Here is a 13873-nt window from a genome sequence, read left to right on the forward strand (position 1 = left end):
GATTTTTCTTCAATCATATAATTTCAAGTACTTGCAAGTTTATCTCCCCAGAGACACAGTTGGGAGCAAAGACAAGATCTCACAAAGTAGCTTTTGGGAGAGATGCCATCAAGTTGGCTGAGCCTTAGGAATGGATAACAACTAAGATTGTGAAGGTGGATGAAGATAAAATGATTCAAGAATTTACTCTTAGGAGTTCCATAGTTAGCAAGGAGGACACAAGTTGTAAGGATGGTAGGAAGAAAATGAAGAGATCACGAAAGCCAAGGGGGAAAATGATGTCAAGACAAAAGGATAGAAAGCCGGAGAGAATCTGAGGCAGTTGAAAACTGAGAAAATCCACTGGACATGGTTAGGAAGCTATCGCCAGAGCAGTGAGAACCTTTGACAAGGTGGAGGGACAGAGAAGGATTTACATCAGCTGAGCTCTCTCCTGACCCCCTCCCTGGTTTTCAATCCTTAGAGCAACAGGCTGACTGGAGATGTTTGGATCGAGAAGGCTGGCTTTTTTCAGCAGATACAGTCCCAGCAGGAATCCTGGCCGAAGGAAACAGAGACCAGCATGGAACGGGTGGAGCTCTGGGCGATTCTTGATTAATGGCCAATGTAAAGAAAACCCAGAAACAAGCTGAGTGGCAGGATGTAGGGAAATTCATAGGGAGAGCGGTGCAGAACTGAAAACCGTTGCGAAACCATTATTTGGTCTTTGTGAAAAGACAAGTAGAAAAATACAAATTTAAAAGATAATTTGTCTTAGAAGGGCTTATTGTATTTTTTCAATATTTTATTGTGTATCTTAAGAGATGGGTAACTATGGAATGTGTGGAAAATCACCTTTAATTTTTGACATGTTTTTGAAAGGGAAATGGAGAACAACAGTGGCCTGAAAGCACTTGAAAATCTAGTGGTCTGAACTCTGATCCAAGACTTTTTTCTCTTTCAAGCCTATTTATTCAACTATAAAACAAGCTTCAATACCTAGTATCCAACCATTTTTTAAAAACTGGTGGATTTTAGCTTTGTCTTTACTGAAATAGCTTGGGGATAATGGAGTCAAAATTAGAACTAATAAGAATCAACTCATTCAGCCTTGATAGTTAAAGTAAATCCCTTATTCGTGGATGTGAGACTTACTCTGGGTTGTGTTTGGCAAGTGTAGGAGTACAGGGTGTGGAATTTATTGAGCTACAAAAGTCCCTTGAATTTTCCTGTAATTTCATAAAACCTTAGGAGTTCAGACATGTACAAATGTTTCTGAAATCTTTGGAAGACAACAACCTAGATTACTCCTTCTGCTGAAAATGACTAACTTGGATTTTCTGTTTCATTTCTAAGCAGGAAGTTTGACAGATGAAAATGAAAAGTGATCACTGTACAGTACTCCACACAGGTGCGGCAGAGGTGGATGAAACGATTAATCAAATAGGGAGAAGACAATAATTCTGTTTCTATAACAGGAATAGAGTAGTGCTAAAAGAAATGCAAATGAAGATGTCAAAATAGCTTAGTCCATGTCAAACATTTTACTTCTAAATGTTCGATTCTAATATCCTTTGTCTCTCAGAGTCAGTCTTAAAGACTCATACCAGATCTGTGGATCTTCTATTGTTTCTACATGTAAATACATTTTAACATTTGAGAAATAACCAAAGATGAGCTACGGGGTTCACAGTTAACAAATAATTGTAAACAGGAAAAGGAATATATAAATCAAAACGTTTAGTGTGGGACTTTCTTGGTGGCACGGTTGTTAAGAATCCGCCTGCCAATGCCGGGGACATTGGTTCGATCCCTGGTCCAGGAAGATCCCACATGCCGTGGAGCAACTAAGCACGTGCACCACAACTACTGAGCCTGTGCTCTAGAGCCCGCGAGCCACAACTACTTAGCCCACGCACCTAGAGCCCGTGCTCCACAACAAGAGAAGCCACCGCAGTGAGAAGCCCGTGCACCACAACGAAGAGTAGCCCCTGCTCGCTGCAACTAGAGAAAGCCCGTGCGCAGCAGCGAAGACCCAATGCAGACAAAAATAAAATAAATTAACTTAAAAAAAAACTTCTACTGTGTCAAGATATTCATCAAACATTGTGCTTGTTAGAAAGGACTTGTTCATTTTTGCTTAGAGATGAAATAGCTTTTATTATTCACACACATGGACACATGTATTATTTCAGGAAGTACCAAAATCAGAGGGGCAGATTACTAGATAAACTCAAAGATTGGTATTTTGACTAAATTGGCAGTTTCTAAATGTCAAATAGATTAGTTTATCCCCAATCATTGTTCTGCAACCTAATTACAGACTGTCCCTTCGCGATGTTTAAATAAAAATATGCGGGGAAATAATCTCATAAATTAAAAAATAGCAATCTCTATTAAAGAAAAAAAAAGGTAAAAAAAATTTAGATTGTGTTCTTAACCTTTAGAAATTAGACAAATACTCTTGGGTCTTGAGTCTTCACCCCCCTGTACAATGCCTCTTAGCCTTTGTGGGACTGAATGAACTTGGTGTCAGAGTCTATACGTATCATTTTCCTCAATGTCATTAATAATTATTTGCATAAGGAATAAAAGTAAGTTTATATTAACAGTGTCTCTATTACTTAGGACATTTACTAGGACAGATAATACTCTTGTAGCCATGTTGCTATTTAGATTTCCAGTTCTTTAATGGGGTTCTTAATGGCTTCATGAGGTACATGCACTTCTGAAATAGTCATTGAGATTTTGTACATGGACCAGTTTCTGGAGTGAAGCCATAAATCTTTAATCAGATTCTCTTGGGAACACATGTCTCAGAGAAGTTAAGAATGATTTAGAACATCACATGAAAAATGTACATATAATTCTTCAATATGAATTTGGCACTTTGCCAAAGTGAAGAGCATTACTGGTAGATGAATAGAGATGTTTACCACACTACGAAAAAAATAAGGTAGGTCTTTCTATCAAACAGAAACAATAATATACACTCACTATTCAATTCAGTGCCAGTGTTGGCCTCCTTCTGGATTAAAATGAACAGTTTCATATTGTGTCTTTAATCTTATCAGAGACCCCTAAAGTAAACAACAGCACAGCCTGAGAAAGCTTGGTCATGTAACTCTTACTACTCTCTCAGAAACAGCAAATGTCACTTTCTTATAAGCCCACCCCTAAATCATCAGGACTACCTATTCACATTACCGGGATTTTCAAACTAGCAACTAAACACTGTAATAAACGGTTTACGGTTTTTACTGGTGAAGTAGTACTATTTGACAAAGCACGCCCATCTGGGTTCTATTTATTACGGTCCTTGACATATTTTATTATCATTACTTTCTTACTTGCAAATTCTTCTCAGAATAAAAAATAAATCAGGGACAAAAATCCCACTTAGAGGAACTCTACTTAGAAGCAGCCTCGGCGATGCCCCTGAGGCTGGGACCTCCAGGGAAAGCAAGAATTCGCCGCCCGGCAGAGCTCGGCCTCCCCCGCCCGCCGGCGCCCACGGGCCTAGCCCCGGCCGAGCGCACGGCCAAGTGCACCGGGCCGTAGACAGACTGCTGGGCGCTGCAGCCCGACCCTCCTACCCCGAGGGCTGGCTGCGTGGCCTGGACTGTAGGGGCGGGAGGCGGGGGCGGGAGGCGGGCTCGGGTTGGGGGTCGGCGAGCGCGGGGGCTGGAGGGGGAGGCGGTGCCCCCCGGCCAGGCCCCGCCCCCGGCGCGGCTACACAAGCTGCGCCCACCTGCCCAGCCCGCCTTCTGCAGCGCGGCTGCCCCGGCGCTCGTTTCGGCGCGGACCAGTGAGGCGGCGGCCGCTCCAGCAGCCTCCCCGAGCCGCGGCCCCCGACACTCTCCAGCAGCTCGCCCATCCCCGGCCCCTCGTCGCGTCCCTCGCGCTGCCCCAGTAAGTTGCCGAGGGTCGGGCGGCGCGGAGGGGCCGCAGGCGAGGGGCGGCCTGGGCGCCGAGCCTGAGGGGAAGGGCTGGGGCGGAGGCGCCCGGGGCCGCGTCCAGCTGCGCGCAGCTGCCCGGAGGCCACGCTCCGGCCCCTCGGAGACGGAGAGTCCCGGGGCCGCGCTCCGGGCTTCGCCTCGCCCCGTGCGGCCCCCAGGGCGTCGGGATCCGCGGCCGCCGTGCGGGTCGCGGGGGCCGGTAGGCGGTCTGGCACGGCGACGCCGCGGTTCTCTTTGGCCGCCCTGGTCCCGAGGGGCCCTGGGCACCCTCGTGCGGGAGGACCGGCCGGGCCTCCCCCCACCGCCCTGCGCACTGGCGGGTCCCCGAAGTCGCCTGCCGCTCGCTTGAGGCTCTTGGGTTACGTATAGGACACCGCTCGGAGCTCTGGAAGTCTTTTCACACCCTGACCTGCCCGGGACTGGTAGGACAGGTAAAATGGCCCGTCGTGCTGTCTGTTTGGGGTATTTTTTAAGTAATGGGGTGCAGTTTTAAACCCTTTTGAGATGGGCTATACTCTTTTAAGCCTATTTCATGCCGCCTTCAACCTTGAACTCCAAATACCATTCTTGACGTTTAGGAACTCTGCCGGTCAACCCCAGAGTACCCGTTCCTCCGGAGAGCTTTGCAAGTTCTGGGTATGCGTAGATCCAATCCAAGGACTAACGTTTTCAGAGATTGTATCTTAAAGATATTGAAAAGAAATCCTCTCACAGAGTTATATCAGTCTTTTGAAGTGCAAACAGTACCCAGATTTCAGGAGTAAAAATGTTCAAATATTCAAACTCTCAAATATTTATGCAGAACTGCCTTAAAAAAGCGTTTACAACTGGGGATAAGATTTATCTAGTCGTTTCTCCAGAAACACTCATCCTTTTAACTAGGGGATATCGTCAGATTTTATTCAAGTAGAGCTATCTGAATCCCGGCGGGGACTTGAGATACGAAGTCAGTGTGTCTGTGGCCTCTGACTTGATGCTTTTTTATTCTTGCCCTAGGCAGTCTTTAGAACTTCTGTCACTGCTCTTCCGCCTCAGCATTAATAATAATTATTTCCCTAGGAAATTGCAAACATTTGTGCTTGTGATCTTCTAGAAGATGTACAGGGTAAGAATATGCTAATTATATGATTATCGTTGCTTTTTCCTTTTTGTAATATTAAATCCTTTTTTTCTTTTAATCTCACTAAAGCTGGACATGGAATGATTTCTCAGTGAAATAGAACATATTAGGAGTTTTCAAGTTTCCTCCCTTGCCCCTCATTTGGTTTCTGCACTGTGCCTTGACTAGGGGAATGTCATTTACCTTAGTCTTTTTGGGTGTGCCGTGGCCTTGGAAACCAGAGTAAAACTCTGCATGGTATCTGCAAGGATTCAATTTGCAGAATCCTTGGCCTCGTTTAGCTTAACCTGTTACTAAAGCCCTTTAGATTCCAAAGTCTCTAATCATTATCCCTGGATTTAGAGGCTGGAAGGGAAGACATGGTACCTGTTGGAGTTTTAAAAGTCTGAAAATACTCTGGAGTTTTTCGTCTTGTGCGCTCATACGTTTTTGTCATTGGGACATATGTGTCTGAAGGATTTTGAAGTTCATATTTCTTGCTTTCTACTGCAAACCTGCTCACCTTCTCAGAGTGGAGGTGCCTAGTTTCCTTTCTAGGTGGCCTACCTTGTTCTCTTCTCAGGCTGCCTTGAGTAATTTATCATTGGTTCTCCTGGCTCTTCTGGCCAGACCTGGGGCCCTTGTCTGTGGCCATTTCTTCTCTTTTTTGGCCCTACTTTTTCAAGTGGACTCTCCCTCATAGTTTTCCTTTGTGACTTCTCTATTTAGCTTAGTTTCTGTCTTCCCTTCTGTTTTGTTATATTTGCTTGCTGCTCCATATATCCATATCTGTCTCTCTATACATGTATGTATTTTTTAAGTGTTCAGAGCCATCTGCTGGTTTTATTCTGATGCCCTTAAGTGACCAACTTTCAAAACAGAACCTTGAAGATACCGGTAGGTTGCTATTTGTTTTATTATTTCCCCAAGCAGGATATGAACACATTGATTTCATAGACTGGCTTCTTGTAGACTACTTACTGCATGTCAGACATTTAGAACAAAAGCAACATTTTCAGTTGAGTATATTTCTGAATATTCACATACTTAGTAACATGTACCCATTTGGATGTTTTGTCACCCAACTGAATACTGAAAAACTCAGTTAACCAAGATTTCAGTTACATGATACCTCTTGTCTAAATGATTTTGAGGACTTAAGTGGTTAACTTATTCCTACACCTTTCTCTGAATATTCAAAATCATGTAAATATAGCCTGGATAAGAAAAAAAATAATGATATTGTTCTTTTCATTGTTTTCTGCCTTTTTTTTTTTTTTTTGCGGTACGCGGGCCTCTCACTGTTGTGGCCTCCCCCGTTGCGGAGCACAGGCTCCGGACGCGCAGGCTCAGCGGCCATGGCTCACGGGCCCAGCCGCTCTGCGGCATGTGGGATCCTCCCGGACCGGGGCACGAACCCGTATCCCCTGCATCGGCAGGCGGACTCTCAACCACTGCGCCACCAGGGAAGCCCGTGTTTTCTGTTTTAATAGCTTTTCATTCTACAGGCTAACTCAATGTCTGGCACATAACATGTGCTCCTTATTGTTGAGTGAAGGCCACTGATTTTAATACTTTAAAAAAGGGTGGGGGCTTCCCTGGTGGTGCAGTGGTTGAGAGTCTGCCTGCTGATGCAGGGGACACGGGTTCATGGCCTGGTCCGGAAAGATCCCACATGCCGCGGAGCGGCTGGGTCCGTGAGCCATGGCCGCTGAGCCTGCGCGTCCGGAGCCTGTGCTCCACAACGGGAGAGGCCACAACAGTGAGAGGCCCGCGTACCGCAAAAAAAAAAAAAAAAAAAAAAAAGGTGTTATGTCTGTCTTCAAAGGTATATTCCTTCACTGGAAAGTACTGAGTCCCTACTCTGTACTCAGCATTAGACATCGAAAAGTAGTATGCAGCTCCAATTTTGGAGAGATTCTACAATTATTTTTATATTCCGGAAACCCTCCATTGATGGATTTTAAGAGTAGTTATTTATTTTGTTGTAATTTTATGTAAAGTAACAACACCTATAAACAGATGACTTCAGTACTCTCTACACCAGGAAGCAAACAAGGAACACATTCTCTGAAATATGAAGATGATGTTACTTTCCGTTCCATCATCAAAAGCACATGTGCTTTGGCATTTCTGTTTTACTGGTAGTAACAAATTTGTCCTGACTCTTATATTTCCCTTTCGTTGCATTTCTGGCTATTTTCTAAGAACCCCCAACAACTGGGGGTTCATTTCCACCAGACTCTAACTAGTTGATCAGGCTCTAACTAGCTGAGTTAAGATAATCAGAGCATGATTTACCTACTAATTTTTTTTGTCCAATTTAGTAAAAATAACTTATATATTAATCTGTGGAAACAAGCAGTATGCTATTATTTTTCAAATGCCTGTGGACTCTTTTAAACCTTAAATGTTTCTGAGAATGGCCTCTGCCGCCATTGTTAACCTTCTCATTGGTAAGTACAATTAGTGTTGACTTAAGATTTGAGTTAATGTGGTTTTTATTTAAAAATCTGGATTTGAATATGTGGGTCACATCTCTTCTCTTCATATTTAGACTTTTACTTCCAATATCTTTCCTCCGAAAAGTCTGTGGTTCTCGGTTTTTCTGGGTGTGTACGAACATGAATAGTTTGTTGAAAATCTTGAAGTTTCTTACATCCAAGATTGAAACATCAGCTGCGTGTCCTATGTGATGACTTAGTACTGCACATGTCATGTATTTAATTTTATGCCTTCTCCTTATCCCACTACAAAAATAAAATAAAAAATACAAAAATAAAACCCATACGTTCACACCTATTCTAGTGCTGCATACTAACTAGCGCCTCTGTTCAGAACTTGTATCATCTGGGATTCGGCAGTGAGGTGGATAAGATAAGAACATTTCATAACTTTTCTTCTAGGAGTTTAAAAAAAATGCTGACTATGTTATATTCATTTTTGGAATATTTTATGAACAATACACAACAAAGAATTTTTATGTTCCTTGTTGATTCTTGCTAGTTTTTCCCACAGTTGTGGGGAAAATTCTTTTCTTCCCTTCGCCCACTCTGGTTTCATCAAAGGCTTTTAAGTCTTCACACAGTCATACCTAATACAATGCTGTTTATGCCATCAAAGCCCACTGCCTTCCAGTGGAGACCTAATGATCACCGTGGATAGAGCTTGATGTCGCCAGGGATGCTGAACAATACTGTAATTAGGATGCTCTCATTTTATACTTCTACTGTTGCCCATCTTTTTTTTGATTTTAATGGATCTTTCCATTTAAAAACAGATGCTTGTCTTTTCAAAAAGTCAAGTTTAACATAAACCTTCAAGCTCACTTTTTATTCATTCTACTCCTTTGTGGGCAGAAAGATGTTATCTGAGTTGGTAACTTATCATAATTAGAAGATAAAAGTTGACGGGTTAGGGTCTTTTCTTCACTTGGCTCTGGATATCCAGCTGTCATCTGGTAAATGATGATAATGATGATAGTCACTAGTGGAATTAACAGTTATTATATATTGAACTGTAAGGAAAAAATTGGTTCTCTTTGCACGTTCAGCCTTATTTGTTTACTTCCTCAATGTGAACTCGGGGAAGATTTTTCAGAATTCAATTCAATTTCTACTTTAAAAAAATCACAGTAAAATCTCTAGAATTTGAAATATATTTGAGTGGTGGGGTGGGAAGTAATCTCCGTAACACATGCAAATTGTATTTTTCCAAAGTGTATGTATCCTTTGCTTTTTCTCCCTCACCAGCCCCCATTCATCCTGCTGGTTTCTTAAAAAAAAAAAAAAAAAAAAAATGCATCCATTTGGTGGAAACAGCTGGATTTGATTTTTGTGAAAGTAGCATGCGAAATCATAGTTTTTAGCAATTGTATGTACAAACAAATTACTGAATACTGTTTTGATACATTGGGATTCCCTTGGAATAGGAAAGACTTTGATTCTAAGAATATCCTAGGAGATGATCCATTTGGAGTCTTCCATGATCGGAGGTTAGCTAATCCATTTTGGATGAATATGTGTTATAAATATATACAGCCCAGATCGAGAGTCTGTAGAGAAGCGAAGAATAAATCAATGACTTTGTCTCTGTGGGCTTTGACCACCAGTGAAGGAGTTAACGAGTACACACACAGCAGGAAGGGAATGATAAAGCTGCCATTTGATTGAGCCATACACAAAGCTGAAGGTATCAGAAGGACAGGTAACAGTCTGTTCTAAACGTCTCTTTTTTTTTTTTTTTGCGGTACACGGGCCTCTCACTGTTGTGGCCTCTCCCGTTGCGGAGCACAGGCTCCGGACGCGCAGGCTCAGCGGCTATGGCTCACGGGCCCAGCCGCTCCGTGGCATGTGGGATCCTCCCGGACCGGGGCACGAACCTGTGTCCCCTGCAGCGGCAGGTGGACTCCCAACCACTGCGCCACCAGGGAAGCCCTAAACTTCTCTTTTATAATGTGTGTTGTGTTCCTGACATAGACTAAATGCTCCATCAATTTAAGGTACTATTGTCATCACCATTACGGTTACTATATTATTGCTGTTAAAACCACTATCACTCTTCCTCCTCCAGTTGCTCTTTGGTGAAACTTGGATCACTTAGACTTGAGTTCTGGCTGAGCATTTATTCACAAAAATTTGCTTTTGGGAGGGGGCAATAATACTTATTAATCATTTGGCAGAACTGTCTGTCATTTATTACCCTGACACTCAAGAAAATTATGATGTTTAACTGAGAATTCAAACTATTCTGAAAGGTCTTAGAGGAAAGTTAAAACACATTAGGAGATTATATTTTAGGTGGAAAATTTGAAGAATAAAGTCATTCCAAAAGTGCAGTCAAATTAAGAACATGAGATTATCTTAACTTCTCACTCTGACAGTTGAGTGTTACATTGGTTAAGTTTAGTGCGTTTATACAAACTTAGTGAGTTTAAAACCCATAAGGGGCCTTGTCAGGAATATAAAAATCGTAAGAGGTCTTCAGCCATCCCTCCCACTTTTGCTTCTCCTGCAGGAGTCCCTCTGAAATCCAGGAAAGCAGTCCCCAGCCACAGTTTAGTGTTGGTTCCAGTCTTGGCTTTCAGTTTAGAATGGACAAAGGACCGATAAAAAAATGCTGGTTGCTGAAGAGATACTTTTCTGTTACTTGTTAGAGAGGGGAAAGTTCTTTTGTTAGAAGGAAACACATTTGGTTCAGTTCCTACCATTGACCTAGAAGAAGAAAAAAATGTTCTAAAAGAAATTATATAACCCCAAATATATTTACTGTCATATTCAACATAGCTCTTCTATTGTACAAGGAGGGTTTTTAATGAAGACATGGAACTGGGTACCACTGCTTCACCTTCCAGATTTCAGGCTCTTGTGAATGTACCTTTTAAAAAAAAATCTGATAATTGTTCCCAAGAGGTGGTGTGTGGGGGGGGCAACAGGCAATTGACTTACATTCTCAGTGTAATAGGCAAATCTTTATTTAAAGGAATCCTGGGGTGAATCCATTTCTACTAGGTAAAAAATCACTTCATAGGGTTTTTGTTTAACGGACCTCAGATGCTCAGAATTCCTTTAATCATAATTCTTTGTTTGCAGTACACTTTGTCATGCCATTATTGGCTCATGTATGGCCAATAAATATTATCCATTTTAGATTCTTGGGTTGGGTGGTGGGTTGATATTCACTGTATTATGATTTTAAAATGATATATATTGGGCTTCCCTGGTGGCGCAGTGGTTGAGAGTCCTCCTGGCGATGCAGGGGATGCGGGTTCGTGCCCGGGTCCGGGAAGATCCCACATGCTGTGGTGCGGCTGGGCCCGTGAGCCATGGCCGCTGAGCCTGCGTGTCCAGAGCCTGTGCTTCGCAATGGGAGAGGCCACAGCAGTGAGAGGCCCGCGTACCACCAAAAAAAAAAAAAAAAAAGATATATGAATAAATAAAATTTTAAATTTCCCCTAAATAAATTAGTAAATAAAATTTTCACAAATGTTTCCTTTGTGTTTTTCCTTTAAGTAGAGAACATCTGTACTGAATGAAATTTTCCTTTCGTTCAGAAGGACAGCTTTCTTTAGACAGTGATTTTTTTTTCCTCCTAAAATTCCTTTATATTCACTTCCATAACATTCCTGGTATCTTGAAGCAAAGGATACTTATTATTTTTCAATGGGCTTATAGTCCACAGGATATTTGCAATTTGCTTAGGTGCTTGTCCTGATAAAAATCCAAATGAAAACTTCCTTATAGTTTGTATCAACTTGGACATGAATTCCTCTGGGAAAAGCCTGTGTCCAAAAAAATTCAGGCTACTCTGTATAGATTTTTTATGTGCTTTAATTATCATATTAAACACAATTTTATACTTGTATTTCAATCCAACACAAAGATTTAAGTGGTTTATTTAATTCCGTTGTAATCTGAGCAATTGTTTGGGAGATATTTTCATGAGACTTAGAAGGAGGCTGAGCTTTGACACTCCATCCTGAGGGCTTAATAACATTCTGGAGTGTTTGGGCGACATTAGGAATTTACCTTTGTTCCAAGGCAGCTCATTCTAGAAAACGAAGTCAAATTGACTGTGATTAATCAGGCAAAGTGAGATTGCTGTTTCAGCTTTTAGTTTTTGACATTTCGCAGTGATCTGGGCTTTCAGGAAGGAGTTGACAGAGGACTAACAACCTTCATCCAAGTGTAAAACTTACTGAGAGTTCAGTTTTCTCATCCCTTTGAAATTAAAGGGCACTGCTGAGTTTTTAGCGCGTCTCAGCACTTGGAGTAAGTATTGAGCACCAGCTCCGTGCCGTGTGAGCATGTGTCTGAAGAGGTGAATGAGAGAGGCCGGTGGGGCTCCCACTTTAGTCTCTATGGAGCTTCATGGTGTTCAGAGTGAATAGTTTCCTCTCTTTGGCTTTTTAACCTATACTATGAATTTACATAGACACATTTGGAGCAGAAATTCAAGATCATATTCTTTTTCGTAGAATCATATTAATGTTTACAACATGAGGCCCATGCTGTTTAAGCAGTCCCTGAAATGTAACTGTGTACCTCCTAAAAGACTGGACAAGTGCATCAGGTGGGAGAACTAAAGAGATTCAGGTTGAAAAAGATTACATTGACATATGTCTTTTCTCATGAAAGGCTTCATGACAAGTTTCATACAGTTTTTTTTTTAAATTATTTATTTATTCATTTATTTATTTTTGGCTGTGCTGGGTCTTCGTTTCTGTGCGAGGGCTTTCTCTAGTTGCGGTGAGCAGGGGCCACTCTTCATCGCGGTGTGCAGGCCTCTCACTGTCGCGGCCTCTCTTGTTGTGGAGCACAAGCTCCAGACGCGCAAGCTCAGTAGTTGTGGCACACGGGCCTAGTTGCTCCACGGCATGTGGGATCTTCCCAGACCACGGCTTGAACCCGTGTCCCCTGCATTAGCAGGCAGATTCTCAACCACTGCGCCACCAGGGAAGCCCTCATACAGTTTTGATCAACTGTATTTGAACCAATGGCACTTACAGTTCTTTGGTATAAGTACTGTAGTACTTAGAATTCTTTGATATACAAAGATATCAAAGATGTCAACTTCTTTTGATTCTAATAATGTCTCTACTTCAGTAGAAGAAAGAAGAACCACACATATGCATGTAAAATGCCCCTACCCCATGGGAGTTCAAGAATCCCTGAATTCCAACCAGTGGACACCTAGGGTTTCTGGAACCCAGAATAAGAAAGAACCCTGCAATTCAGAAGCCATTTCAACCCGTGGGAAAACTGTCTTAGGAGAGAACACTTTGGGGCAGGATGGGGCCTTCCCGGTCATACGTCCTTTCCCGTTGTTGATATAACATTGCTTGTGGCCTCCGAGGAGGAGCTGAGAACGGGCTCAGAGGCGGGTGGGGCAGTGCGGTGCTCCGAGTTAAAGAGCTTGGATGATAACGCAGTGATGACCATTCCCGTTGGTGCCATGGTGGAAGCAGTTCCCTGGCCTTGAAGGGATACTTTGGACTTTAATTGTCACCGGCATCAGATTCCTCCAAAATTCTCAGAATTCTTTCCTCCAAATTCTGAGATTCACAGATGTCTATGTCTACCTATGGACCAGGAAATAAATTTGATTCTAAGTTAAACTGAGGTCATTGAGTATGTATAATATATACACAAATGGGAAGAAAAAGAAAGAATGGAAAAGAATAATCAATGCTCTCTTTTCTTATCTAAAATTGGAATACCTTTCGAGTGACATTAGAAATCCCGCCTTATGGCTCAATGTCAGTCTGACATGGATCTTCTTGTAGAAATCTCTGAAATGTAATAAACTTATAGTTTAATAGAACTAAAGAGGTCATAATAAAGATGTAAGCATCACTGCAGAGCCTTGTCCGTTTTCAAAGTATAAAATAACTAACTGAAAGCTTTTCCTTTCACGTGTCATGTTTGTTTAATAACATGCCTAATGAATAATAGCAAAGCAGAGTGAAGAATTTTTAAGTTGGTTTCTCTACTGAAATTCTGATCCGTTGCCAAACTTGCTTTGTAAGTCGTTAAGATCTGTAAGGTTTTGTTGCAAAAAGGCCCTCTTTTACATGCATTACATTTGTGACATGGTGGTTGTGTAGGTGGAGTCGGATCTGTGTGCAGTATTCATCAAGAAAATAGCGCAAAACGCATTTACAGGCCATGGAGAAACAATAGCGGGTGTTGATAAAATTTGTAGTACTAGAGCTTTGAAAACGTGCCTGTTGTAAACTCTCCTGAAACTTAGAATTCCACCTTTAAAACAAAATCATTTTTTCGTTAGATGATAGTACATGAATAAGGCACTGCATCCTGGAAATTTGGTTCTACCA

The 13873-nt window shown here is 42.0% G+C and overlaps 1 protein-coding gene across 3 annotated transcripts in view; it reads left to right on the forward strand.

Moving 5' to 3' along the window:
- Nucleotides 1–3687: 3687 nt before the first annotated feature.
- The window catches only part of SLC7A2 (solute carrier family 7 member 2), a 73061-nt gene continuing 62875 nt past the window's right edge, over nucleotides 3688–13873 (forward strand). The window contains exon 1 of one of the 3 annotated variants that reach the window (XM_082608651.1): nucleotides 3688–3891. The gene's annotated coding sequence lies outside the window, so the exon portion shown is untranslated. Of the gene's footprint in view, nucleotides 3892–4143; nucleotides 4370–13873 lie in introns of those variants that run through there. The other 2 variants (XM_082608649.1, XM_082608650.1) reach the window with 2 other exon arrangements.

This window comes from Mesoplodon mirus (genome assembly GCF_964341445.2).
Source record: "Mesoplodon mirus genome assembly, chromosome: 20".
In the NCBI taxonomy this organism is placed as follows: domain Eukaryota; kingdom Metazoa; phylum Chordata; class Mammalia; order Artiodactyla; family Ziphiidae; genus Mesoplodon; species Mesoplodon mirus.